This window comes from Phocoena phocoena, chromosome 16 (assembly GCF_963924675.1).
Source record: "Phocoena phocoena chromosome 16, mPhoPho1.1, whole genome shotgun sequence".
NCBI classification, from domain to species: Eukaryota; Metazoa; Chordata; class Mammalia; order Artiodactyla; family Phocoenidae; genus Phocoena; species Phocoena phocoena.
Genome location: NC_089234.1, coordinates 5,063,065 through 5,090,505, shown reverse-complemented (window position 1 = coordinate 5,090,505; position 27,441 = coordinate 5,063,065). Strand labels below are relative to the sequence as shown.

Below are 27,441 nucleotides of genomic sequence, written 5' to 3'. Positions count from 1 at the left end.
TGAAGGGAATATGTAAGCGTGTGATATCATCCATACAGAATTGGAAAATGGGTTTCCAGGAAAAGCTAAAAAGGCTTTAATATTATAAGCCAGGTACTTGCTGGCTTTTGAGGACTGGGCTTCATGCTTCCAGAGTCTTTACTTCATTTTCTTTTTGTGCTTTCAGATCCCCCCACGTGCGTTAAGCCTTTCCCCGTGGGCTCTCCTGGATGCCCAGTCATTCAGAAGCTCTCGTTCCATTTATGAGTATTTGGAGTATTTGTGTGGACTTTTTTCTCAGGATGGCTTTACCAAATCTGTTATGTGCCCTTCTGTGAAGGATGCTCTCTCTGAAGGACCTTGAGAGTCCTTGTTAGTTAGGTGACTTGTTTTGTGAGCCCTTTTTTTGTTTGACCTTTCATACTTCTAATTTTTAAAATTTTTACTTTTTTAAAAATTAGTTACCTATTTTATACATAGTAGTGTATATATGTCAGTGCAATCTCCCAATTCCTTCCACCCTCCCCCTTCCCCCCTTAGTATCCACACGTTTGTTCTCTACATCCGTGTCTCTATTTCTGCTTTGCAAATAAGTTCATCTCTACCATCTTTCTAGATTCCACACATAAGCGATATTATACGACTTTGTCTTTCTCTGTCTGACTTAATATAATAGTCTCTAGGTCCATCCACATCTCTGCAGATGGCACAGTTCCGTTCCTTTTTATGCTGAGTAATATTCCATCGTATATATGTACCACATCTTCTTTATCCATTCTTCTGTCGACGGGCATTTAGGTTGCTTCCATGTCCTGGCTACTGTAAATAGTGCTGCAGTGAACATTGGGATGCATGTATCTTTTTGAATTATGTTTTTTTCCGGGTATCTGCCCAGGAGTGGGACTGCTGGGTCGTATGGTTGTCAGCACTTGTTAATTCCCCACTCCCCACCCTGTCCCCTTAAAAGGATGGAGAATGTGTATCACACTTACTTTGAGGTTGATTGGCTGCATCCCACTTCCATGACGATTTCCTGCTTCTTAAGTTTAAATTTGGAGAAGTGTTTTCACGTGGGAAAAATAAAACCCCAAATTCCTTACTTTTTCATTTTTAGCAGTCATATAGTAATGAGCAAAAATACAATGAAGGATGTACAAAGTCAAATCTAATCTCATCTCTCCCCAGTCCCCCTTCCCACCCTCTCCTGTCACTCACAATGTTGACATCTTGGCTTGTTTCTTTACACAGCTTTCCTCTTGTTTATACGTACTTACGCAATTTAAAAATATATGTACATATTTTATTTATACATAATAAGCTCAGATTATTATTGGGAGGGGGAGGGGGGTTTGTGTTTTTACAGAGTAGAATTAGTATGTTCCTATTACCCTTCATTGCTTTTTAAAAAAAAATTTTAATTGAGACTTTTAAAAAATTATTTATTTATTTATTTATTTATGGTTGTGTTGGGTCTTCGTTTCTGTGCGAGGGCTTTCTCTAGTTGCGGCAAGTGGGGGCCACTCTTCATCGCGATGTGCGGGCCTCTCAGTATCGCGGTCTCTCTTGTTGCAGAGCACAGGCTCCAGACGCGCAGGCTCAGTAATTGTGGCTCACGGGCCCAGTTGCTCCGTGGCATGTGGGATCTTCCCAGACCAGGGCTCGAACCCGTGTCCCCTGCATTGGCAGGCAGATTCTCAACCACTGCACCACCAGGGAAGCCCTGAGACTGTTTTTTAAGAGTAGTTTTAGGTTCACATTAACACTGAGGGGGAGGCGCAGAGATTTCCAATATACCCCCTGGTCCCACACATGCACAGCACCTCCACTATCAACACCCCCACAGGAATGGTACCTTTGTTACATTTAATGAACCCATATGGCTCTTCATACTCATCCAGTGTACCTCATTCACCTTAGGGTTTACCTTTGGTATTTTCCATTCCATGGGTTTGGACAAATGTATAATGACCCATATCCACCATTATAGCATCGTACAGAATCCTTTCACTGCCCTGAAAATCCTGTGGGTCCTTGGGTATTCATCCCTCCCTGAGATTCCGACCCCTGACAACCACTAATCTTTCTGCTGGCCCCATACCATTCCCAGAAGGTTGGAATTATACATTATGTGGCTTCTTTCACTTAGTGATATGCATTCAAGATTCCTCAATGTCTTTTCATGGTGCGATAGCTCTTTTTTTTTTTTAAACTGCTGAATTACATTCCATTGCCGGAATGTTCCACAGTTTTTTGGCCATTCACCTACTGAAGGGTACCTTGGTTGCTTCAAAATTTTGGCAATTGTGAGTAAAGCTCCTATTAACATCTGTGCACAGGTTTTCATGTGGACATCTGTTTTCAACTCCTTTGGTAAATACCAAGGAGCAAAATTGCCCCAAGGATCTTAAGGTAAGAGTATGTTGTTTTGTCAGATTGCTTTTTTTTCATTTGACAGTATAACATGGGCATTCCTGCAGTCCATAGATACAGATCTTAAGTGTTTGGCTTTATTTTTACCAGAATATTCTTCAAGCATTCCTCGTCTGCTATAAACTGAAGGCTATAATGTCTTCCCTAATTTTTCAGAACAAATTTATTGGTAGTAACTATCTTTGCTGCAAATACATTTGTGTTCTTCTTCACGGTGGAAGAGTTATTGTAAGACACGACTTGGAAGTTAGGTTTTAGGTTAGTATTGTAGGCAACTAGTCGTATTCTAGATAGAGAAAGAACACGGGAGATAATTTTTCTTTTTAATTAGAGCAATCAGTACTATTTTCTAGTGCTTTGGAAAGATCGTATATTTAGAAAGTTCCTATGAAAAATCTGATTTATTCTTCATCGCGTACTCTTGTCTACTTTGGGGCTAGGTTAGAGGTTATTTGATTTAGCGTCGTACTTTGGGGTGTTGTCAAACGTTTCCTTTTGGCATAGTGATGAGTTCTACGTAATGGATTGGTCATATAAGGTTGGATAACACGGAGTTGAACCAAATGAAAACGTTGCCTTATAGAAATTGTCTCAGAAACCTTAATATGTGAATGTATCCTATGAATTTGTTGAAGACGAGATAGGGCTTAGCATTGCAATGTTTTCCTAGCTTTCCTTTCTAGGGAGCTCTCTATTTTTGTGAAGCATGCCACGGCCAGTATTCCAGGGAACACACCTTGGGAAATGATGCTGCAGTGGCTGTTACGTGTAAGTTCGTGAGCTTTCGCACCGTGGAGCTTTCTGTCTTATTCCAGCCGACAGGTAGTGCTCATCGGCGTCAGTTTTTTCTTTTTTCTTTTGAATCAAAATATATCATGCATACAAGCGAGTAAATACAATAAGTATGTACAGCTTAAAATAATAATAAAATGGGCTGCTGTGCCGTTTCCAGCTCAGGATCCTTAGATGCTGCCTTGGCCCTCAAGTGTATCCCTCTACCGTTTTCTGGTATAATCTTTAGTTAGGTTTTTCGGTTATCCCCTTGCTCTTCTGAATAGTTTCATCACACATTTATGTATCCCTTAAAAGTATTTTCTTATGTTTTGCTTGCTTTAGTCCTTGAATCATCCAATACATATTTTTCTGGGACATGCTTTTTACTTTCAGCATTATGGTTTGGTAATCTGTCCATGTCAGTGGTTGCAGCTGTGGTTCGTTCATTTTCTTGACTGTGTACTGTTCTAGTGGTAGGACTAGTTCACGACTGAGTTATCGCTTCTTCGTGCTTGGATACGTGGGTGGTGTCAGGGTTTGTGCTGAGAATGGTGCCGTTAAGATCATTCATCTGTCTCCAGGCACACCTGTGTGAAAGCTTCTCTAGGTTATGTACCTGGGGGTAGAGCATCTCTTTTAGGCAAATACACCCTTAGGCAAAGAGAATCCCCCATCCTTCTTAAGCTCTAAAAGTCTGTGCAGTAATCGTGAAACATAGACATAGACACTGTGATTCCTTCTCAGGTTAATCTTTATTCTCTTTTCCTAATCCAGACTAATATTTATGGGGTCGTAGTTTTAAATGTACACGTACCCCTTCTATGTGGTGGGAACATATTGGTGGCCTGAAGCTGGGTATCCTCCCCTTCATCTCTCTTGAGCTTCCAGCTCCCCTGGGAGCCCAGGGCATTGAACCAAGACAATTTAGAACAGAAGCCTCAGCTCAATTCTCTACCCTGTTTATCTTGAGTTCCTGCTAGCAGGTACGGATAATGATGGATTGTGAACAAATAGCTCTGCCTTGTGTTTTTAGACCCTGAAATAGACAAGATGGCTTTGATAATCCTCTGACTGATAGGCACTTTTTGTCTCCAGATCTCATTCAGAAGCTTAAAATACGCTTCCACAAGGTTGATTTTAAGATAAATTATACAGAGCTAAAGGAAATAAAGGCAGAAAAACCCTACCTACACGTGGGATGATTTACGGACATTTTCAAAATAGTCAAAATCCGGGGTTTTTTTGTGTTTTTTTTTTTTTTTTTTTTTTTTTTGGTAGCAAACACAAACAAAGAAGCAAAAAAACCCAGAAGACAATAGCAAAGACATTTAAATAACATGAGCGTAGAGCAAGATTTCCCTTTTATTACCCTGTACCTTCAGCCTACAGGAACTGCACCTCTTCTATTCAAATGTGGCTCTGAATATTCATTTGTGTTTCTGCTGCTGAGTTATCTGACTGCACCTTTGCCTCTGAAATGTAAACTCATGGAGATATAGCTCCCCAGTAGTTGTATCTGAGCTGTGACAGGAGGATTGATTCACAGGGTTGGGCATAATAGAATCCCTGATACCTGGGGGTCAGTTGCGGAATTCGTGAATGAAATTGTTCTCTAGAAGGTGTGTAGTCTACCAGATCCTTGGGCTGCATTGGGGAAAACAAAGCACAAGAACCCCCCTTTGGAGTCACTTGTGGGCTATTGGAACCTGTTGGTCAAGATATTGTTTGTTGTATTGACTCTTTAAGCACCAAGTTTGGAAGTAGCTTCTGTGAGCTTTTCTACCAAATTCCACACAGAAGTAAATATTTGGTCAAAAAATTTAAAAAGTCCTTGGAACCAGTCTGAAAGTGAATGATACAGACACAATGGCAAGGACAAGCAGAAGAGAGATTGGTGCCTGTCTTTAGAAGCATTGCCAGCTTTTAAGGGAAGACCTCTTGCTACTTAGTGGAAACATGTCACAGCGGTGGTGTTCTTTCAGAGAGAGCGCGGTAGCCAGGAGGTGCCACCTGGGAGTATTTTTTTTTTTAAATATGTATTAATTGTTGAAAGTATGGAGGACAAGACAGTGGAAATCCAAACCAAAGCTTAAATTGGCTAGATTCTTAAAATGTATATTTTGATTCCTAGAGTGTTTATTACGAAGTCAAAAGGTTGCCATTCATTTGGATTACATTTTCCTTTAAACAAAACTTTTTGTTTTTTAGGTTCTTTGACCTAAAATATGATACATTGTACTGATGTATTTAGGTGGTACTGGTAATTAGCTAGAGGCTATCCCCAGACGTGTCTATTTTCAAAGTATTTCAGTGCATAATGTTGGCATTTCTTCTTTAACCATTTCTTCTTTAAAGAAGAGTACCCGCCTGGGACAAATGACTATTTCCATGGGGATTAAAGTTAATATTTAATAAGAGAAATCATTTTACTTTTATGCTTTCTTAAATTTCAACAAGTGTATGATTTTGAAAAGTATCAAATGCCTTCATATATTTGTGACCAAGAAAGTTATTTCCTTCTATATTCACTAAAATATCCCCATTATTTGGAAGTTGGCAGATTGCCTCCAAATAGTTTTTCGTTTTTCTTGTAATCGGAGTATAGTTGATTTACAATGTTGTGTTAATTTCTGCTGTACAGCACAGTGATTCAGTTATACATATATATGTTCTTGATGACCATGCGTTACAGCCTCTGGGCCAGACAACCTCGCTGTTCCATTTGCTGGAAAAAGGAAGAGGCTCAAGCTGACTCTCATACTTGGGCAAAAGGCTGCTGTTGATAAGTTCATAATTTCTCCAATGCAATAATAATAATGTGACTCACCTTCAAATGCTCGAGGGTTTTGCTGTCCAGGAAACATATGCACATCCCCATCCTACGTTTCAGAAGTGATGCCTTTTCTCCTTACTTTTCAGCGTGGATGAAGTTTGCCAATTTGCTAATTTAACAAAAGATTCAGACCTGAGTAAGAAGTAGTTGCACCACACCTGTTACCCCCTGCTCTCCCTTCCAAGTGGATACGTGTCCTCTGCAGTGCAGATGTCCTGCAGGGACGGGCACCGTTTCCATCTGGTTGAGATCCTGCCTTGAGAGCAGGCCAGGACCCTTGCCTTTTAGAAGTTTGCGTGTCTGTTAATCGGTTAGCTCTGCTTTGCTAGGTGGCCCTGCAGGATATGCATGTTTGCAGGATAGCACTTTTTTTTTCCTATTACTGTTCTTAGCATCCGCCTGTGTCCCCTACTGCTGCCTTGCAGGTGACATGACCATCCAATGTGAGCTCCTTGCACGGAGCTCATGCTTGGTAAATACGTTTAATCTGAGCCATCAGATGTGAGTGGTCTCGGTTTCCTTTTCCTTCACTCATTTCAAAATGCCTGTTTTTGTATGTCCCGCCTATAGTTCTCTCCTGGATTGGAGGCAAATGTGCCGTCTCCTTTTCAGAGCCCGTTCTGCGTGTGCCCGGTTTCTTTCCCTCAGCTTTTTAGCACTTGCTGCATACACTCTTCCATGTCCTCTTGCATCTCCCATCTCTGCATCTCCTCTCTCTTCTTGTTCTGTGCGTAGAACTCTCCTATCCCCAGAAATGCTACCGACCATCCCAGCTTCATGCCAGGTCGTTAGAGTCTGTTCTGTCTTGTTCTTTTCACCACTTGGCAACTCCTAGAGAATATCTAGCTGTTGCCACCACCACTTCTAACTACCCATGCCCCCGCCTTCTCTCCCCTCCCTTCTGGAACTGTTCTGTCCTGGAGTCCCTGACATCCTCTGATAACCACATCCCGTGCCGATCAGACAGCCCTCATCCTCCTGAGTCTTTCCTGGGCATTTGAGTACCTCTTTCTTCCTGCTGATGGATAGACCAAAAGGACACATTGCCTAACCGTTATTAGTTTCAGAACAACACTTGAGGGTAGAATTAAACACCCTAAATTTATACATGAATAAATTGATACTCAGATTAAGTACTCTCCCTGGTTTACATTATTTATGAAAAAATTGGAATTCTTTCACAACGTGGTTGTTGTTTTTTTAATTTAAATACACTGTAGTCCCTCATTTATGACCCTAATTTTAATCTATTTTACCTCCTTCAGCACTTTTAATCATTGTTTTTTTCCTAAATAAATTTATTTAGTTATATTTGGCTGCGTTGGGTCTTCATTGTGGTGCGTGGGCTTCTCATTGTGGTAGCTTTTCTTGTTGCAGAGCACAGGCTTAGTAGTTGTGGCACACGGGCTCAGTAGTTGTGGCTCATGGGCTCTAGATTGCAGGCTCAGTAACTGTGGCACACGGGCTTAGTTGCTGTGCGGCATGTGGCATCTTCCTGGACCAGGGCTCGAACCCTCGTCTCCTGCATGGGCATGCGGATTCTTAACCACTGCGTCACCAGGGAAGTCCTAACCATTGTTTTTTTATGACATCTTTTAGCGCAGCTGTCCTCATACTGTTGTTACCCTAATATTTTTCTTTCAACTTTTTTTGTTTCTTCTTATTATCTCCCTGCACAAACCTTGTTTTCTTTTTCTTTCTTTCTTTCTTTTTGCTTTCTTTCTTTTTTATTGAGGTATAGTTGATTTACAATGTTGTGTTAATTTCTTCTGTACAGCAAAGTGATTCAGTTATATGTATACATACATTCTTTTTTTAAATATTCTTTTCCATATGGTTTATCATAGGATACTGAATGTAGTTCTCTGTGCTATACAGTAGGACCTTGTTGTTTATCCACTCCATATAATAATAGCTTACATCTGCTAACTCCAACATCCCACTCCATCCCTACACCAACCCCCTCCCCCTTGGCAACCACAAGTCTGTTCTCTATGTCCACAAGTCTGTTTCTGTTTTGTAGATAGGTTCATTTGCATCATATTTTAGTTGCCACATATAAGTGATATCATACGGTATTTGTCTTTCTCTTTCTGACTTACTTCACTAAGTATGATAACCTCTAGTTGTATCCATGTTGCTGTAAGTAGCATAATTTCATTTTTTTTAATGGCTGAGTAGTATTACATATATATATATATGTACACACCACATCTTCTTTATCGGTTCATCTGTTGATGGACAGTTAGATAGTTTCCATGTTTTGGCTATTGTGAATAGTCCCTGCACAAATCTTGACCTCTCTGCAAACTTCTGTGTTCTGCGTCTGCATGTCCCATCATTTGCTAGAGTTTGTTAATCTCCTACAACAGGCACTTCTCCCATGTCATTGCTTTGTCTTCCTAACATCCATTTTTAGGTATAAATTTTATCAACCAAATGAGTGTTCTTTATTTTTCTTTACTATTTTATAACTGTGAAATATTTAAGTTATTTTTAGGGATAAGTAATGCTTCATGGACCATCTTTCTGCCAAAACATCTCTCTATTTAGGTTTATTTCCTTGGGATCAACTCCCACAAGCAATGTTGCTGAGTCAAAAGTATTTTAAAGGAGGACTTAAACGTGTCAATTTGGGAGATTGGATGAACAAAACAGAAAATCAAATTTAAAGCGCAAGCTTAAAAGCTAAAAATGAAATGCTATCTACTAATCAGAAAAAATTGAAGTGCCTATTTACGTATTACTGTTCATTATGTTTGTAAGCAACATGTTGTCTTGATTCTCAGCCAATCACGGATCTCAGTAAATGGTCAGGAGCTTACATTTCTACGAGTATGTTTGAATTGCATCACTTTTCCTCTTGGCAGTATTCCATATTCCATTTTGCCAACTATTGAGATACCCAGTCCCACAGTGAGCACCCAGACTGGTCCTCATACTAAAGCAAGATTTTACTGGTAATAGAATTCTGGTTCATTAATTTTCTAAATGCTCTTGCCTGCTGCTGGAAAATTTTTGGCCTTCAGAACAACGTGTTCACAACTGTAGCCAGACAGAGGAATTTATAGAAGCCTTCGGTTGTCAGATGGGCAGGCTCTGCTAGGAATAATGGCTGGAGTCAGGCGAAGGTTTGAGCAGAATTTTAAGGGGAGGAATCATTGGTCGGGGAAGTGGCCTCCAAGTTGCTGGTTGCAGCCATCACCTTTCCATCGTTGAGTCTGTATCAGGGGCAGGGGTTGGTGTTCTTGCACAGCTCATCCTATAGCTCTGATCCAGTCAAGGCCAAAGAGCAGTGATCACTGACCATCATTTCTCCTCTTCCCTCCAGCTGTTGTCTGGCCAGAGGGTAGTAACGGGGACAGTTGGAGGAGGTACTCACTCACTTGTCGCCATATTTATTAGGTGATTACCACATTCCCATGTTCTAAGTGCTAGGCATTCAGTGCTGCACCCATCAGCCTTGTTCCCTGGCCTCAGAGGAGCTTTATTATAACACAGAGGGAGGGGGGAGGAGGAGAGAAAAGGTGAGGGTGGGGGAAAAGTAAGACACATTCCAAAGTCAGGCATCTCATTGTACCAAGAACCCGCTCATGGGACACCTGCTGAGACCCTCTCCTTTCAATGTAACTTGCCTTTGTCCCTGATTTCCAGCTTTAAGGAGATGAGAGCTGGTTTTTTAATTGGATTCTGCACATTACTTCCTTGGAACTGGATAGTGTACACGGTTTCAGCAGTTTCACGCTGGGCGTTATTTCATTGGCGACACTGTGTTTGGATGATAATTCTCATAAACTGATAGTATGCGAATTTTCCAGAAGCCAAAAGGCTGAGAACCCTACCGTGTGTGTGCTGAGCACACTGTGCTTTGCAGGGGGTTCTGAGCTCCTAGGCATTTCTCGTTCTATATAAAAAAAAGCAAAGATATATCTTGGAAAGGTTTCCAGTTAATAAATATTAAGTTCACTTACCAATTTCTTACCTGTTTGGAGATCCTCATGGAAATAATGGCAAAGCCATGCTTCGGACATGTAATGCCAACATACTGGCAACGCGAGTATGCTCGTATGTGCTTTTGCATGTTGAAGAACAAAGTTTTCTTGTATGTTGGTGCCATGTATCAGTGGGAAAAATGCCACATGGAAAATATTTTTATGAGATACTAAAAATTTTAGAATATAATTACTTTCATTAATCTAAAAGAACATCAAAATATTTGAATAGGGATTTCCTTTATAGAAATAGGAGCATAATTTGACTTAATGTGAGACGCACAATTGAAGATATTGTTGTGTCAAAGTAGAATCTTTTTTTTTTTTTTTTTTTTTGGATCACTAATAGTAGAGCCAGATAAATAACTTTAGTTCAAAATGGAATCATCAAGTCATAACATTTTGAACTGGAGGAACCTTTTTATTTTTTACTTTTTGGCTGGGGGTGGGGGAGGAATCTTCTTTAAATGAGAAAAACTGGTAACTTACTTAGCTTGCCGCCAATGACTAGGACAGGTAGCTTCTGACCTCTATCCCGTCTAATCTCCACTCACACCTGTGCTTATTAAACTTTTCTCACTCCACCAGCCAAAGATGCTCTTGGCAATGATCCCCTACCGTTTGCACGGAGACAAAGCAGGGCTTTTGCAAAGTTCACATGTCTCTATACTCTCTGCACCGTTGATGCCCGTTGTCTCTGTCACGTTGAAATTCACGGTGCTTTCCTTATTTTTTCCTCCTATTTTGTGCTTTTATTTCCCAATCAAAGGATAATCAGTTATTAAGCTCAAACTTCTAGATATTGTTTATTTAATTCTCCAGATCCAGAGTTGGGTGTGTGGATTTGCCTTAAGGCTTTTCTTTTAGGTTCAAGAAGATTGGGGGTAAAGAAGAAACTGTCAGTGCGCTGTGGTTGGACTGGACTTGCTGAAATATACTCTACAAGTCCTAACAAGTGTGAACATGTGGATTCATGATCTGTTCGAAGCAGCCCTAAAGAAGTAAAGGTTTTGGTTAAGCTTACTGCTGTTTGGGGGTTATGTACTTAGCTTTTGGCTAACTTCCTTATCTCCCATCATTCTACTCACTCACATCTTGGCCATTTTGTCTATAAAGGGGAGGGAGTACTAGGTCTTGTTGGAGCTAATTAATTTTTTTAAATTTAATTGTGATGAAATATACATAACTCAAAAGGTACCACCTAACCTTTTTAGAAAGGTGCAGGTGGCATTAAGTACATTGACACTGTTATGCAACCATCATCACCATGCATCTGAAGAACTCTTCATCCTTGCAAACTGAAACTCTTATACCCATTGATCACTAACTCTCCCTTCTCCCCATCTCCAGCCCCTGGTACCCTAGCACCCTTCTACTTTCTGTCTCTGTGGATTTTACTACTCTAGACAATCACGGCTGGCTTTGAAAGCATTCCTTGGTGTGGAATCCCCTGGTCATCTTCTCAGCCCACGTGATTCCAGTGCTGAGTGAGACCCTGTCTTCCTTACCTTCTGTCCCATCTCTGTCCCAGCCCAACCTGCTCTGTGATACTGACCATGTCCCCAGCCTACACCAGTGGCAGGTGTAGACCAACTCTTACCATTTTGACTGTCACTGATGCAGCCCTGTTCATTGTTCACACTGTCCCCTCCTTTACTGTTGGAGCTTCTCAAGCCTTGAGACTGTGTCTTCATATTTCTGTATCCTCAGCCTCTCCCACAGTCTCTGGCCCAGGGTATGGGTTTCAGAATGAATGCTAGGAGCATTAGGGATAAGTTACAGAACCAAAAATGTTCAAAGATGTCATCCGGTTAAAGTTCCTTCCACTCCTGCGTCCTGGATTGTTCTTCATTGTATCTTCCTGGGTGAACGAGCAGCTGCCTTTCTCAGTTGATTTAAAGGTACAGTAGTTTAAGGTTCGTCCAGAGGGAGTGACGAGAAGCTATACCCAGCAAGTGGCTTAATGTGCAGCTCTTGGAGTCACAATGTCTTAAAAAGATGATCTCTTCTGTGGAACTTGCACCTCATGGCTTATCTTCACTGAGTTTCCTTCAGTTATTTCCTTAATTTGATGTAGAGCTCAGTGCTTTTTCAATTAAAGACTCTTGAACTAAACCTTTGGGAGGACGGTCTACATCTTGTGAAGCTCAGCTTTTCTGCCTTGACACCTCATTCAGAGGAGAGTGGAAAGCTGAACCATGTGTAGCCTGGCCTGCTGGACAACAAAGTACTGTTATGCTGAGAGTGTTTGACAGACACTCTTTAATTCAATGACATTGGATCAGGGAGATGCTGTTCTAATAGCATCAGTCAGTATTTTTGTGTTTGTCGTCTTTAGCCACGGGTGTAGGGAGGGAAGTCGCTGTATCTGAGCTTCCAGGAGCAGCACAGAGGGGTACACATGTCGAATTTTATACACACTGATGTTTCCAGCATTTATTTTTTATCAAGATTTGTGCTTACAAATGGCCTGTTGAAAGCAATTGTGTAATTAGCTTAATAAATCACCTTTCTGTCATTGGTCTCTCCATATCTCCATACACACACTCCCGGATCAGCAGTTTGCCTTTTTTCACCATAAGCTTTTATCAGTAGGGACTACAGACCAGCTGAGGTTTGCTTTCTGCTTCTTAGCTTATCAAAATGACTTGGAGACTCGCAAGAAAAATAAGATACGTATGTTTTCTTGGTATATGTTTATAGCTATGCTTTGAGCTCACATGCGCCTTCTTAAAAATTTATGTGTTTACTTTCTGTCCCTAGAAAATCAGGTTTTCTTGATAAGCCATTAACTATTTTTTCAAAGCAATCTTTTTTAAAAAAATGATTTCCAATTTATTTGTTTATTTTTGGCTGTGTTGGGTCTTTGTTGCTGTGCACGGGCTTTCTCTAGTTGCAGTGAAAGGGGGCTACTCTTTGTCGTGGTGTGCGGGCTTCCCATTGCGGTGGCTTCTTTTGTTGCGGAGCACGGGCTCTAGGCACGTGGGCTTCAGTAGTTGTGGTGCGCGGGCTTCAGTAGTTGTGGCTCTGAGGCTGTACAGCGCAGGCTCAGTAGTTGTGGCGCACGGGCTTAGTTGCTCTGCGGCATGTGGGATCTTACCGGACCAGGGCTGAAACCCGTGTCCCCTGCATTGGCAGGTGGATTCTTAACCACTGTGCCATCAGGGAAGTCCCATTAACTATTTAATAAGAAAAAATCTCCTGTTTTAATTATATCCAAAGATAACTTTGGGCTATTTTTTTTTAGAATGGAGAAAGACTATTAAGAAACACTGTTTTAGGGGCTTCCCTTGTGGCGCAGTAGTTGAGAGTCCGCCTGCCGATGCAGGGGACGCGGGTTCGTGCCCCGGTCCGGGAGGATCCCACATGCCGCGGAGTGGCTGGGCCCGTGAGCCATGGCCGCTGAGCCTGCGCGTCCGGAGCCTGTGCTCCGCAACGGGAGAGGCCACAGCGGTGAGAGGCCCGCGTACCGCAAAAAAAAACCAAAAAACACTGTTTTAAAATGTGTATACGTTTTTCTTTTACCATGGCTTAAGTTATTTGTAATAAAGAATTTCAAATAAAAATAAGCGAGAATTTAAAGAAGGAGTTTTGTGGAAGGGCAAAAAGGGGAGTGTATATATAAAAAAATTTGCTTAAACTCAAACTAGTAGAAAGTTAAAATACGTTTTAATGAACTTGAATATGTTAACTGTGCTGTTAGAATAAGAAAAAGTTATATGTAACCATTAAATTAGAAGTATCAGAAAAATTACTATATATACTTTTGTAATCTGTTTTTGAGTAAGTTCCTTTATGTACATAAAATCAGTGTTTACAAAATGTATCCTGAAATTCACATTTTCCACCGATTAACTCTGTTCTCTCTCTGCCAGTAAATCTGAATTAGAGAGGTTTGGAATTCATATGTTGTTATGTGTCAGAAGTACACAAAGTAATAGATGGGAACAAGAATTGTAATTTGTTTGCAGGCCCCTCGTAACTGAATTTTCTAAGTACTGAACTGACTTTAAAAAATTTTTATAATTGAGTGTTTTATTGGTAATGACAGGAACAGAACAAGTTTTAGTCAGTCAAGCAAAGCAGTTGCCCCACTTGCTACATCAATGCTACAGGCAAGAGAGGGGTGTGTCAGAGACTTCCCTGAAGAGGACAGGTGAGCCCGTGGTGTGCCCTCTGCTGTGTGAACCTTGACATTTTCTCCGATCACCATTCTTTCCTTTTAGATCCCAGAGAAAGGGCACAACATAGGATGCAGCCAAACCCGTCCTTTTCTTTGTTTATTCTGTTCACCATCTCATGTTGATCCAGACTGCCAGCAACCAAATGCAGGGCTTAGTCAGTTTTGTCTAATTAACTACAATTAGGTTGAAGGATTTCTCTCCAAGGAGTGAGGGTTGCTTTGGAAGAATGCAGAGAAGTTAGCCTTCTGAGTTCTAGCTGTTGGATACATAGCTTAGAAAATTACAAGTTGTTGCAAAAGTATCTTTTCCACTATTTCACTCTGTAATTGCCAGGGAAGAATTTGCATTTCTGTACAAGAGTATGCAAAGAGAAAGCCAGATAAAAGCTGTCAAACGTAAGAAGTAGTTAATACAATATGCTCCTTTCTAAGTGAGCACCAAAGTTGTTGATGTTTTGAAATTTTCCTAATAGGCAACTTTCTATCCCCATTGTATTGATCGTACTTGTGGACTGGAGTAGGATCTAATTGGCAACGAGAATAACTATGTATAAGACACAGGAAACTTGCAGGCAAATAAAGTTGAGCATTGAGGTCCCTGCCCTGTCTTTGCTTCTATCTTACTTTCTGCCTCTCTGACCAGTTCCCATAAAGGGGCCTGTTGGGCTCTCAGCTCCCAGGCTCCTGGGACCTTCACCATTGTGATTAGGGAGCATCTCTGCCTGGACTGAATTTCTCCCACTTCTCTCCCCAGTTCCACCGGGCTGGGTACCCCTGTTCCATTCCCCTCCAGCACCCGTGTCACCCCATCTTGACCCTGCCACGCTAATACAACTGCTCTTTAATGGGTCTTTTCTCACCAGACGCTGGGGCAGGCACCTGTGGCTTATCTCCATTCATATTCCAAGCCCCAGCACAGGACCTGGCCTGTAGCAAGTAGTGATGCATGTGTGTGTTGATGAGTGAGTGGATGATTCCGAGGTCCTAGTGTACAGTCAGCTCCCCCGTGTGGCCATTCTTGACCCCTCCCACTCACCAGGTAGCTCTCGATTGCTTGCTGAAGAACACACCTGTAATCAGTTGCCCTGCCTGTCCTCTCCTTTATCTGCTGCAATTGGCTCGGTCTGTCCTTGTTGCTCCAGAGCTGCTGTCCTGGACACCCTCTCTTCGGGGTCAGGGCAGCACGAATATACTTGCTAGGTGAAGACACCTGGCCATCATAAGAGCTTCCCAGGGCAGGGGGAAGGTGATTGAGACTTGTGACTCTCTGCCAGTGTGGGCCTCCCTCAGCTGCAGCACGGTCGACGACCGTTTGTAACCAACGCATTTTACAAGCGGTGTTCCTAAGGCCTCCGTTCTGTATCCTCAGACATGCCCTGAGCACCCACCTGATGGGCAGAAAGCAGACAAGAAATGGATGTGAGGTGGGCTCTCTCGTCCTCTACCGGCTTCATTCTGAGCCGTCCGCCAGCAGCCCTTTATCTGAAATGCCTGGCTGCAGCGGATGCTCTGGACACTTTCCCCCCGATTCTGGTTCCCCCGGAAATTACCCTGCTCTTCCTGGACTGGAAATGCTACCCTCTGGTTGGAAAAGGCTTACTTCATGGCTAGTTATAAAGGGCAGGTAGTGTGTAGAAAGGGGCGGGGCTGTAGTGATGCCCAAGCCTTCCTCCTGTTCTCAGGGTCCCAGGCAGTGAGAATCTCACACTTCCTTCCGTGCTGGCAGAGTCAGGATGAGCCTCCTTTGATTTGTGACTGTCCCGTTGGGGCGCTGACGGTGAGGTTTCACTGCGGCTCAGACACAGTCAGATCTGGAAGCCAAATCTCGGGGTGACTTTCAGGCTGGGCTGAGCATGGGTTCCTAGCAATCCCCCTCAGTTCCCTCCGAGTTACATGCGACAAGGTAGGACTTTGTGAGCCTTGCATAAACCTGTTCTATTGGATGTTCCTGAGCTCTGACTGATCTCTTCCCCATTACCTTTATAACCCTTAGCTTAAATTTTACTGCCTACCCTATAACTGATACTTGTTAGTAACCGAGTAGATTTTCCATCTGGTAAAATCATGAAAGTATTAGACATTTGAAGGTGATTTTATTCTTTTTATTTTTTTGACTTTATAGAAATTTATTTCATAGCAATTATGCCAAAGTAAGGACTTATCAAATACACAAGAAATGTGAACCATATAAATACCTCATTATCCTAACAAAACTCTAATTATATCAAAATTTTCTCAGAATTTTATTGAAGCCATTAGCATCTCAAAATAATAAATATGTTCTTTTCTCTGTCAGATTATAACGATCTCCTTGATCACACATATTTCTTTGTATGTTATTGAATTTCTCTGTTCTTTCAAAGTAAACTTTTTTTAAATGGTGATATACACATGCTGGGTTAATGTCCTTTGAGCTTCAACACACTCTCCTCTGCATTCTGTGTTCTATGACGATAATTTTAATATTTCAAAACGAGCCACATTTGCCCTCACCTATTTTTCGTACAAATGGATTTTGCTCACAGGTTGTAGAGGGAAGGGGAGTTGAATCATCTGGCTGCAGGGCTTCTCTCCTTCCTGATGGAGTGTAGATGAGGAGACCTTCCAGAAAGGTGTGCCTGAGTCTCAGGAATGTGCCCGGGTCCCCAGGTGGTTGGAAGACTCTTTCTCTCTCATCTGTGGGGCGGGGAGCAGCACGGTGCGCTTGGTGGAATGTTCTCTCAAACGCTACACAAAGCTTGTAAGCAAAATGAGGTTTTCTGCTTCCTCATTTTTGCTGGATTACGTGGCTGCATTGTGATCGCTTGGTGGCTACCATCGCGCTCTTGTTTGGTTTTTGTCTTTGCCCTGTGTTTTGATGGAGGCTTACAATGACGCGATGTGACTCAGGTGAAGCTTTGCGTGGGATGGAAGCCACGGGCTGCACCTGTACACACCTATTACTGCCCAGTAAATAGACTCCCAGACCATGTCTTACAACAGGGCCCTGGGCTTTTACTCCGTGTACCAAAGTGCACAAATTTTCTAGCATATCAGGTTGTCGTTATCAATGCAACGCCCGTTAAATGACCAGGCAGGTTTGCTTTAAGACTCACCTGGCAATTCTTTTTTTCCAGGACACAGTATTTAAATTCGCTTTGAATATGATAACCCAGAGAGAGAGCTCTCTTTAGAGAAAAGGTAGATGGCGAATCCCCAAGGTAGTTTCTTACATTCAGATGCGCTCACAGCAAACCCCACCACAGAGACATTTTGCTAACTAACGTGAATTCAGTACTATTAGATACCAAAAGAATTCTGGTGGTATTGTCAGCGTCTCAGAACATACATTTCAAGTTGATTGTAAAAAATACTTTGGTACATGAATTTCTTTAGAAAAGTGTTACTTAGCAGTAGGTTTAGGGATCTTTAAAAAGACTAGAAAGAAATTGATCACTTCATTAGAGGTACATTGTTTTTAATTGATATTATCAATCGGTCCTTATTTCCAATTATGGCCTTTGCTGGACTGAATAATTTCCCTTTTATTTGTTTATATTAGGCCTTTTTTCACTTTAATTTTTTTTTTTTAATGACAACGTCATGGGCATTCAGTCTGCTTCGTCAAAGGATTTATTGCTCTTTTCTTGGCATTAGAGCTTGGTTGGCGAGTGAAACAGTGATCCCTGCCCTCTTGGAGTCTATATTCCAGTGGGGAGAGTTGATCAACAGCAATTCTAATAAGTAGGTAGATTACGTGAATGTGTGTGAAGGTAACTCCTACAGGAGAAGGTGGTGGGAGAGGATGGGGTGTGCTGGGGCCTGAGCGGGGGTCCCACTTTAAATGGGATACAGCAGCAGCAGCGCTGGGGAAGCAGGCCTTGGAGCCTGGAAGAAGGGGCTGGGAGTAAGGTGGTCTTCTTGGGGAGGAGCCTTCATCAGAGGACACAGGCAGGGCAGCCTCTTAAGGGGAGAAGCTGGGCAAGTTCTAAGACCCCATGGAGACTGTGACTGAAGCCATGAGGTTACATTAGGTTCTAGGGCTGCCATAACAAAAGCCACAGAGTGGGTGGCTTAAACAACCAAAATTCATTCCTTATCGTTCTAGAGGCCAGAAGTCCACTATCAAGGTGTCCTGCTGAGTTGGTTTCTTCTGAAGTCTCTCTCCTTGGCTAGTAGATGGCCGTCTTCTTATTGCATCTTCACATGGCCCTTCTTCTGTGTGTGTGTGTGTGTCCTAATCTCCTCTTCGTTAAGGAATACCAGTAATATTGAATGAGAGCCACCTTAATGACCTTATTTTACCTTAATTGTCTCTTTAAAGACCCCATCTTCAAATACATTTACATTCTGAGGCTCTGGGGGGTTAGGACTTCAACATATGAATTTGCAGGGGAGGGGCGACAAAGTTCAGCTCATATCAGAGATGGAGTCAGGGGTATTTTGTGGAGAGGGGGGCAGTTCATGGATGGCCTTGTAGGCCCATTCATTGGTCGACATTAGAAATTATTATTTGTGGTAATGGTTTTATCCCCAATAATGGTGCTTTCCTTTCCAGAATTCCCATGTAGTTGTGTGAAGTTTCCAGTTCTTTCAAACAAATACCTCCTGTTGACCGTGCTTCTCTTTAACTGATCAGTCTAGAATTCTGCTTTTTGCCCCTTCATGACACCAAAACAGCTGATTTAAATTCAAAACTAGTGGGCTTCATTATCCCGTGCACTTCTTGTTGAGACAGGAGCTATAGGATCACTACATTTTGCACTTTTAACTGTGTAGCCAGATAATTAGCTTGTGACAAACATACTCAATTTTGCAAACAAGGAGTGATTCTGGAAAGTAATTAAAATTAGTCATTATAGTACGACTTTGTGGATTTACCTTCCACTACATGCTGTTAAGATCTTGTCTGATCAAGATTAATAATAAAAAAAAAATCTTGGCTGAACATCTGTTGAAGAGTGGCTCCCAATTTAGATCGTCTCAGTGTGACTTGTGATTAGAGTTTTGGGTTCAGGTGAAGGGAAACCAATGTGATTTGTGATGCTTCCTTTCTCTCTTTCTTTTAAATGTTCAGATTTTATTTACAAAGCTTCTTTGTTGTACAGAACGTAAAAATGCTGTTACAATCTCAGTGTAACTGGCAGCCACGGACGGTTGACTCACAAATGACAGCTATCCACGCTACAGCAAGTCTTACACAAAAACCTAACAACGCTTATAATTTTGTTGAGGTGAAGTCCCCAAGCTTGGTGGTGGATTTCTAAGAGGGACTAAATGGAGGAAGGTGGAATGTCACAGAAACTGTTCTTTGGCTCTTCGGGTGGGTTGGTGTCCTGGGGTTTGTAATCACAGTGACCTTTTTTTTTTTTCTTAAACAGCTACCAAATCCATGTGAGCAGCATTGAGCAGGGGTCTCAATCATCTTTGCCTTCATCGTGTTTCTCTCTTCCTCTTTTCACCTTTCCCGATTTCTTCCTCCTCATCTTCATCTTCATCTTTTTAAAATAAATTTATTTATTTATTTTTGGCTGTGTTGGGTCTTTGTTTCTGTGCAAGGACTTTCTCTAGTTGCGGCGAGCGGGGGCCACTCTTCATCGCGGTGCGCGGGCCTCTCGCTGTTGCGGCCTCTCTTGTTGTGGAGCACAGGCTCTGGACGCGCAGGCTCAGCGGCCATGGCTCACGGGCCCAGCCGCTCCGCGGCATGTGGGATCCTCCCGGACCGGACGGAGCACGAACCCGTGTACCCTGCATCGGCAGGCGGACTCCCAACCACTGCGCCACCAGGGAAGCCCCCGTCTTCATCTTTATCAGCTCCTCCATCATATCCGAATTCTTCCTCCCCACTGACTTCGTCTTCATCCTCCCATTCTACGTCTTCGTCTTCGTCCTCATCCTCTTCTTCATCCACACCATCCACCTCGGCATCTGAGTCAGGGGCTTCACTGTGCTCTCGGTCATAGTCAACCAGGTAGGTGAGCTGGGGCGGGAACTTGAAGACACTCTCTCCGAAGTCAGTCAGGTTAGTAACCTCACGGTTAAACAGATCCAGGCTCTTCAGACATTGCAACTTTTTCAAAGGTTCCAGGGTGCTGATATCTTTCAGTTTATTTCCACTTAAGTTTAGATGTGTAAGATTTGGAAGTCTTTCTGCTAACATATCCAGATCTCCCAAGATTCAGTTGTCACTGAGCTCAAGCTCTTTCAATTTAGGTAGTTGGGGAGATTTGAAACTGAAATCAAGCCTACATTAATTAAACTGAGGAGCTCTAAGTTCGCACATTCAGCCGTTAAGCCCTCAATTTTCCCATCATTTGATGTGCAATTGTCCAGGACAAGTTCTTGAACAGCTGCCGGGGTGCAGTTCCTCAGCTCCAGGTGGATCGTCCTCTTCTTGTCCATGTTTCTCTCCCCGCCCCCCCCCCCCACCCCCCGGGTCTTCAAACTTAACTTTCCGCGGCGGGGTGGAGGGACGGGGGAGAGGCGTCTTAGCCTGCGCAGAGAGGGCTGTCGGAAGGGGTCTGAGCGGTCCCGGGCGGTGGGTGGTGTGCGGCGGGTGGTGTGCGGCATGCTGGCAGGTGAGCGGAGCCCCAGGAGCTGGAGCCGGTGCATCCTTTTTATTTTTATGCGTGGGTCAGGTACCTGAAATGTCTGTGATTGTCATGTTAAAACATTAATCTTCAAAATACGTGAATTTGGTTTAAAGAGATTAATCTTAAGAAAACAGTGTTTTATATTCCCTAATTAAAACTGTGGTGGTCACCATTATGATTAGTAATTACAAGACACAGCTCTAAATTTTGAGAAGAGTAGGGGAATGGCTTCTTCTAGTATTTTCATTAAGTCTGTGTAGGAATAGATAGATGTGAATAATGTGTACATAACTCCGGGTACTTGCTGTATATTTTGATTGATATCCCGTTGAATATTTTTCTCAACATCTTGGAAGGGGTTTTGGTTTTGTCTTGTTTTTGCAAAATGTGATGTGACAGTGTCTACAGTGTATACTTGCCAGGTGCATGCTGATACCTCAGAGCAAGTACCAGAGCGTCTCCTTAAGATACTAAGGAGCTTTAAACAAGAGCTTCACTTGTTAGGGTTGAGTGAAGCTCTTGTTTAAATTTAGCTGACAGTAAGCTCCCTGTCAACACACTCTGGCCAATAGAATGTGAGTTTCATGAGGGCTTCTGCAATAGTGCCTAACACAGTGTGCCTCTGTAAATGTTTGTTAGACGATGCCCTTCCTAGGAAATGGGATTTATTAAGAAATGTCCCTCTTCTAAGTTTTGTTTTATTATAGCTTGGCCTTACATATTTATTTTGGGGGGTGGTACCTTTCTTGCCCCCTTAGTAAAATTTAACAGCATCCCTATGTGCTCTCTCTTTTTTTTTTTTTTTTCTTTTCTTTTTGCAGTATGCAGGCCTCTCACTGTTGTGGCCTCTCCCATTGCGGAGCACAGGCTCCGGATGAGCAGGCTCAACGGCCATGGCTCACGGGCCCAGCCGCTCTGCGGCATGTGGGATCTTCCCGGACCGGGGCATGAACCCGTGTCCCCTGCATCAGCAGACGGACTCTCAACCACTGCGCCACCAGGGAAGCCCCCTGTGTGCTCTTTTGATGCGTAATTCTATTGCTGGATCTTTTTGCCCTTCAATATAAAACTCTTATATTTTAGTAATATCCATAATCCTTTTTGTTTAGCTTCACATATTTTGGCAGAGATGATCTCTAGGTTAGGAATTTTCCTTAACATCTTAAGGTCTATCTTAAGCCAATATCCAGGAGACTAGATATTAAATATTCTCACCACCCATAAAAATGGCAGTTATGGGACATGATAGATGTGTTAGCTAACCATAAGTTGTGATTGTATTGCAATATATAAATGTATGAAATCAACACATTGTATGCCTTAAACTATGTCAGTTAAATCTCAATTAAAAAAATAAAAATAACACATTAGACCCTAAAGGCATGCATGCCCATTAAAATCTCTAAAAAAAAACCCCAAAGATGCTGGCCCTTATTACAACTTGCCATTGTCTTGGTGGTGAGGACCTGTGTAGTAGGTCCAGAAACAGAAATACAGCTTATAGCGATTGGAAAGGACAACATAAAATCGTTGACAGATGTTGGCTTGGTCTGTTTCAACATCTCTTCCCAGGCCCCCCTCCACACGCCCCCCATAACAAAGACTACAGGGAGTGATGACAGATTTCTGCAAGTTCACAGTCACTGGTTTTCCCAAGTATACAAATAAAAATATAGAGAAAAATTTAAAGCTTTTTGGAGAAAAAGCTCTCCTCCCACTAGGAACAATAATACAAGAGCCGTTTAAGATCCGTATGATGAAAATCACAAAATATTCCTGAATGGCATCAAAAGAGACTTGAACAAATGGAGAGACACTGGGTGCGTGTAATTGAGAAGGCTGCTATCATAAGCCTTCTCAATGAATTTAAAAATTCAGTGCCACCTCAATTTCAATTCCAGTGGGACTTGTTTCACGCTCAGTAATGTGGTTCTAAAGTTCATGTGAAAGAATAGATTGGCATGGACACTCAGGGAAATGTGAAAACCAAGGGTAGTGATGTAGGACTTGTACTACAGATAACAAACCATTTGAAAGCTAAAGCTACAGTAACTGAGGTATGATCCAACGTTCATTAAAAGTAGTCTCTTTCTATATATGTGAGAGCAAGAATGAATCCACCAAAATATCAGTATTAGTTGCATATCATCTTATGGGGATTTTATGATTTTCAAATTTTCTTCTTTATATATATATCTTCTTCTTTTTACTGTGTGATCATATATATATATATATGATCATACAGTAAAATTCACCCTTTTTAGTTCTGAATTTTGATGGATATATACAGTTGTGTAATCACCACCAAATACAAATTTAGAGGATTGTGATACGCCTAAAAAAGTCCCCATTATTCCCCTCTGGAGTCAACCGTCTCCCCTGTGTCACTGTAGTTTTAGTTTTGGGTTTCTAGAATGTCACATACATGAATTGATACACTGTGTCGTCTTTTGTGTTGGCGTCTTTCAGTTAGCACAGTTTTTTTTTTTTCTTTGAAACAGAGAACGATGCACATTTATTTATTCAGTGGTAGGTCCATTGTATTGTGCAGTACCATTCCGTCATATGGATTTACCACGGTCTGTTGATCCACTTACTAGGTAATAGACATGTAAGGTGTCTCCATGTTTGGCAATTAAGACTAAGACTGTCTATAAATATTTGTATAGAGGTCTTTGTGTGGATATATGTTTTCATTTCTCTTGGGTAAATACCTAGAAGCAGGAAGGTTGGGTCCTGCCAAACCTTTTCCAAAATGTCTGTATCCTTTTGCCTTCAGACCAGCAACATAGGAGAGTGTCTGTTCTGCAACTTCCTGCTTTTCTTTTTTTTTTTTAAACGTTAGCCATTCTAATAGGTGTGTAGTGGTATCTCATTGTGGTTTTAATTTGCATTTTCCTAATTGTTAGTGACACTGAACATGGTTTCATGTCTGTCTCGGCCATTTTTATCTCCTTTTAAGTGAAATGTCTCTTTAAATTTTTTTGCCAATTTTTCGATTTGGTTGGTTGTTAATTGAGTTTTCAGAATTCTTTATATATTCTGGATACAAGCCCTTTGTCTAAGGTGTGTTTTGCAAATATTTTCTCCAGTTCTGCAGTCTGCCTTTTCACCTTCTTTTCAATGTCTTTCAAAGAGGAAATGTTTTTGATTTTGAAGAAGTTCTTTTGGTCATTTTTTTCTTTTATGTTTCATGCTTTTTGTATCCCAAGAAATATATGCCAAATCCAAGGTCAGAAAGGTTTTCCTTCTAGAAGTTTTGCTGTTTTGGGGGTTTTGCATTTATGTCTATGTTACATTTTGTGTTGATTTTTGTATATGATGCAGGGTGAGGATCAATTCTATCTCCTCACCCCCTGCCTTTTTGTTTGAGACTTTTCATATGTGTCTAATTGTACCATTTGAAAATACCACTTGTTGGAAAGATTATACTTTTTCATTGAATTTTCTTGACACCTTTGTTGAAAATCTGTTGACCATATGTGTGCGGTCAGGTTTTTTCATCTATAGGCCTTTTTCACCAGTACCGCACAGTCTTAATATCTGTAGTTTTATAGTAAATCGTAAAAGCAGGTAGTGTGTGTCCTTTTACATTATTCAAGATTCCTTTGGCTGTTTCACATTATTTGCTTTTCCACTTAAAATTTAGAATCAGATTGTTAATTTCTACAATAACCTCCTGCTGACTGTAGATCACTTGGCATGCTAACTATACTGATTCTTCCAAAGCATGAACATAATATGTATCTCCAGTTTTTTTAGGTATTCTTTGACTCTGTTTTGAATGTTTCGTGACTTTAGCGTACAAATTTCGTGGCTTTAAAGTATTCTTGTGTGTTTTTTGTGTGTTTTATCTGTCATCATCACCACCACCACCATTATAGCCATCATTTGCGTATGTACCCAGACACCGGGCCCAGGCCAGTGGTCTTGTCCAGTGTCCCGTGATCTGGAGCTGTCTGCTGCTCCCTCTCCCGTCCCCTCCCTCTTCTTCCCTTTCTTCTCCCTCCTCCTCCGTCTTCCTTTTTTTTTTTTTAAACTTTGGTCCGAGGGCTGTTTCTTGCTCTTCTCATCTTCTAATTGTGTATTGGCCAGGTGGCTTAAACTCTCTCTATACTCTTATCTGTAAAAAGGAGTTAATATCCTCTATACACCCCCTGAAAAAAGCTAGGGTAAGGATGTTTTCCTCAAAAAGTTATTCCTCATGATTTAACATTTTTGGCATAAAATACTACCTCAGCGATAATGTGTCCTTCACATTCCATCGAACCGGGGGGCACAGCTGTAATGAGGAAGAATGTGGGGGGGTGAGTTTCAGATTGAGTGTCTTCATCCCCAAGGACCTTTGACCTAATAGTTTCAACCCCCATTGAGGATCCTTGCTGGAATCAACCATTGCTTTAGGAGCTGAAACTGGCGATTTCCTAATTTTTTGGTCCCATCTACATTGTTTGGTCTGTAAGAAAAGAGCCTTACCTTTGCCTCTCTGGCCACCCGCCTCACCAATCCCCTTGCTCATGTATCAACATAGACTCAAGGACTTTCCATGTGTTGTAATCCATTGCTCTCCTTGTTCATTGTGACACTCGGGTGTCGCAGGTGTCCCACTGTGGCCAGGATAGCCTCTTCCAATATCCTCCTCACCCTGCCTTGGTCCCAGGCCCCCTGTGTGTGCTCCTTCTGGGCGGTGCTGTGTCTACTCACCTGACCAAGCCCCGGAACCCCCTGCTTTCAACACAGCACCCACTCTTTGTGAGTGGAGTGTTGCACTTGTTAATACTCTGCAACGTTTTGAATCTTTCCGTCATTTTGGCCTTATCCCCACACTTTCTTATGTATATTCCAAGTGGCTCCATCTCCTCCGAATCTTGGGGACCTTCGATTTCCTCAGGACCGTGGTGAAGGGACATGAGATGGGCGTGAAGCCCCAGTGGGGTGTGCTTCATACTTGCAGTGTTTTCTTACACACCTGCTCGACAGGTACATTGCTCTGCAAAATTTCTCTTGGGTACCGCCCAGATTGAGTCCTGCTTCCCCATAGTAGGAAATTTTGAAGATAAACCTCAAGGCACTTAGAGCCTAAATCACTTTGGGTGCTTACGCAGTCGTAAGCAGACGAGCTATGGGTGATGTATCGTGATGTGTAGCGTTTGAACCTGTATCTGCGCACAATAGATGTATTTATTTATGTATAAGTCACTATTTCCTAAGAAATAATATCTTATAAATGAGATCATCCCTGTTTCTTTTATATAATTATCTCATATTCCCAAATATATTTTATTCTCCTTGAAGATTCATTAATTTTTTTTAACCCTTGGTATGTGACATAGTTTTCTCCTCACTGACTCATGTAACCAATATAAATAATATTGAGGGACAGCATCCATTTATGATTCACATAGAGGAATTTCATTTCATCCAGTAAAGAGTTTCAACTTTAGTCTATAACTGTGATGGTAAGAGTGTCCTTTATGGACAGAAGTCAATTAAAAAAATACGGAGAGCATTGATCCTCCTTCAGAGGCAAAATTTTATTAAGACTCAGTTACTCTTGTTTCTATTACAGTGTATTTACGGTTACTATATATCATGGGAGAACATTTGAAAAATCTGATTACTTTAAATTATCTGATTTTTCTGAGTTTATGAAAATAAATATAAAATTTTCTGCTGTACTCTGACTTATGTTAGCAACAAATGAATTCTATCAAGAAGTTGTATACAAAGTATATATTCCTCATTATTACATAAAATATAATTGTATACATAAAATTTGATTGTGATTTATTTTCATCCCTTATAACAAATGTGAATATGTGTTTAATTTATTATATTGAATAAGCAGTAAATAGTTGTTATGATGAATGCAAGATCCAGATAGTCCCTTTTGGTATATTCATCCTATAAACATCTTCTTACAATTACTGCCACTGTAAAATGGAGAATGATTTTTGTTTTTAAAATTAGATTTCTTTACTTATAGTGTCTGCAATGATATGAAATACTAGCACTCAATTTAAATTTAAGATTCAGGTTTAATTTTGTTGCTAGTAGTTGTAAAAGAGCTAATAGATGACATTAGTTTCTCAACTATACTATTTTTAATTTTGTATAGCTTCTTTTTACAAACGTCCCTCGCTCTGTGGTCCTTTATATTGATAAAATAAGGGATCGCAATATTTTGGAAACTTAATAAGTGAAAATTAACCGTACTTTGGATAAAGGATTCATGGGACTGAATTTATCTTTAAATGAGAAAGGGAACAAAAGACAGCCCTCAATTTTGCCATGGATTTTATTTCTGGGAAAGATGTACCAAGTTCCAATTATGTGAGTGAATATTTATTTTTCCAAGAACCTCAGTGTTAACAATAGCGCCCGATTCAGCCGTTTTGTTGTATCTTTTGCTTAAGCACATATTTAATTAACAAGACGTGAAATACTCTGCAAAGTACAGCAGTGACTTTTGCCTTCTGATGTTTTTCACGTGGGGCACTGTCTTCTTACCTTCATTTTACACCGTTGTTCTATCTGCATTATCATTTCTTCCTCGTAACCCCCATCCTAAAAGGGTTAAGTAATTTCCTATGATGGGAAAACACATAAGTGAAGAAATCAAAGCAAAGGTGAAAAAAACTGTCTTGTATCTATTTCACAAATCTAAAGAGAAAGAAC

The 27,441-nt window shown here is 41.3% G+C and overlaps 1 protein-coding gene and 1 pseudogene across 1 annotated transcript in view; one reads left to right on the top strand and one right to left on the bottom strand.

Annotated features, from left to right (window-relative positions):
• The window catches only part of DOCK1 (dedicator of cytokinesis 1), a 474,607-nt gene that overhangs the window by 231,698 nt on the left and 215,468 nt on the right, over positions 1-27,441 (top strand). The gene's annotated exons all lie outside the window — the stretch shown is intronic.
• LOC136136339 (acidic leucine-rich nuclear phosphoprotein 32 family member B-like) lies at positions 19,588-20,572 on the bottom strand (annotated as a pseudogene).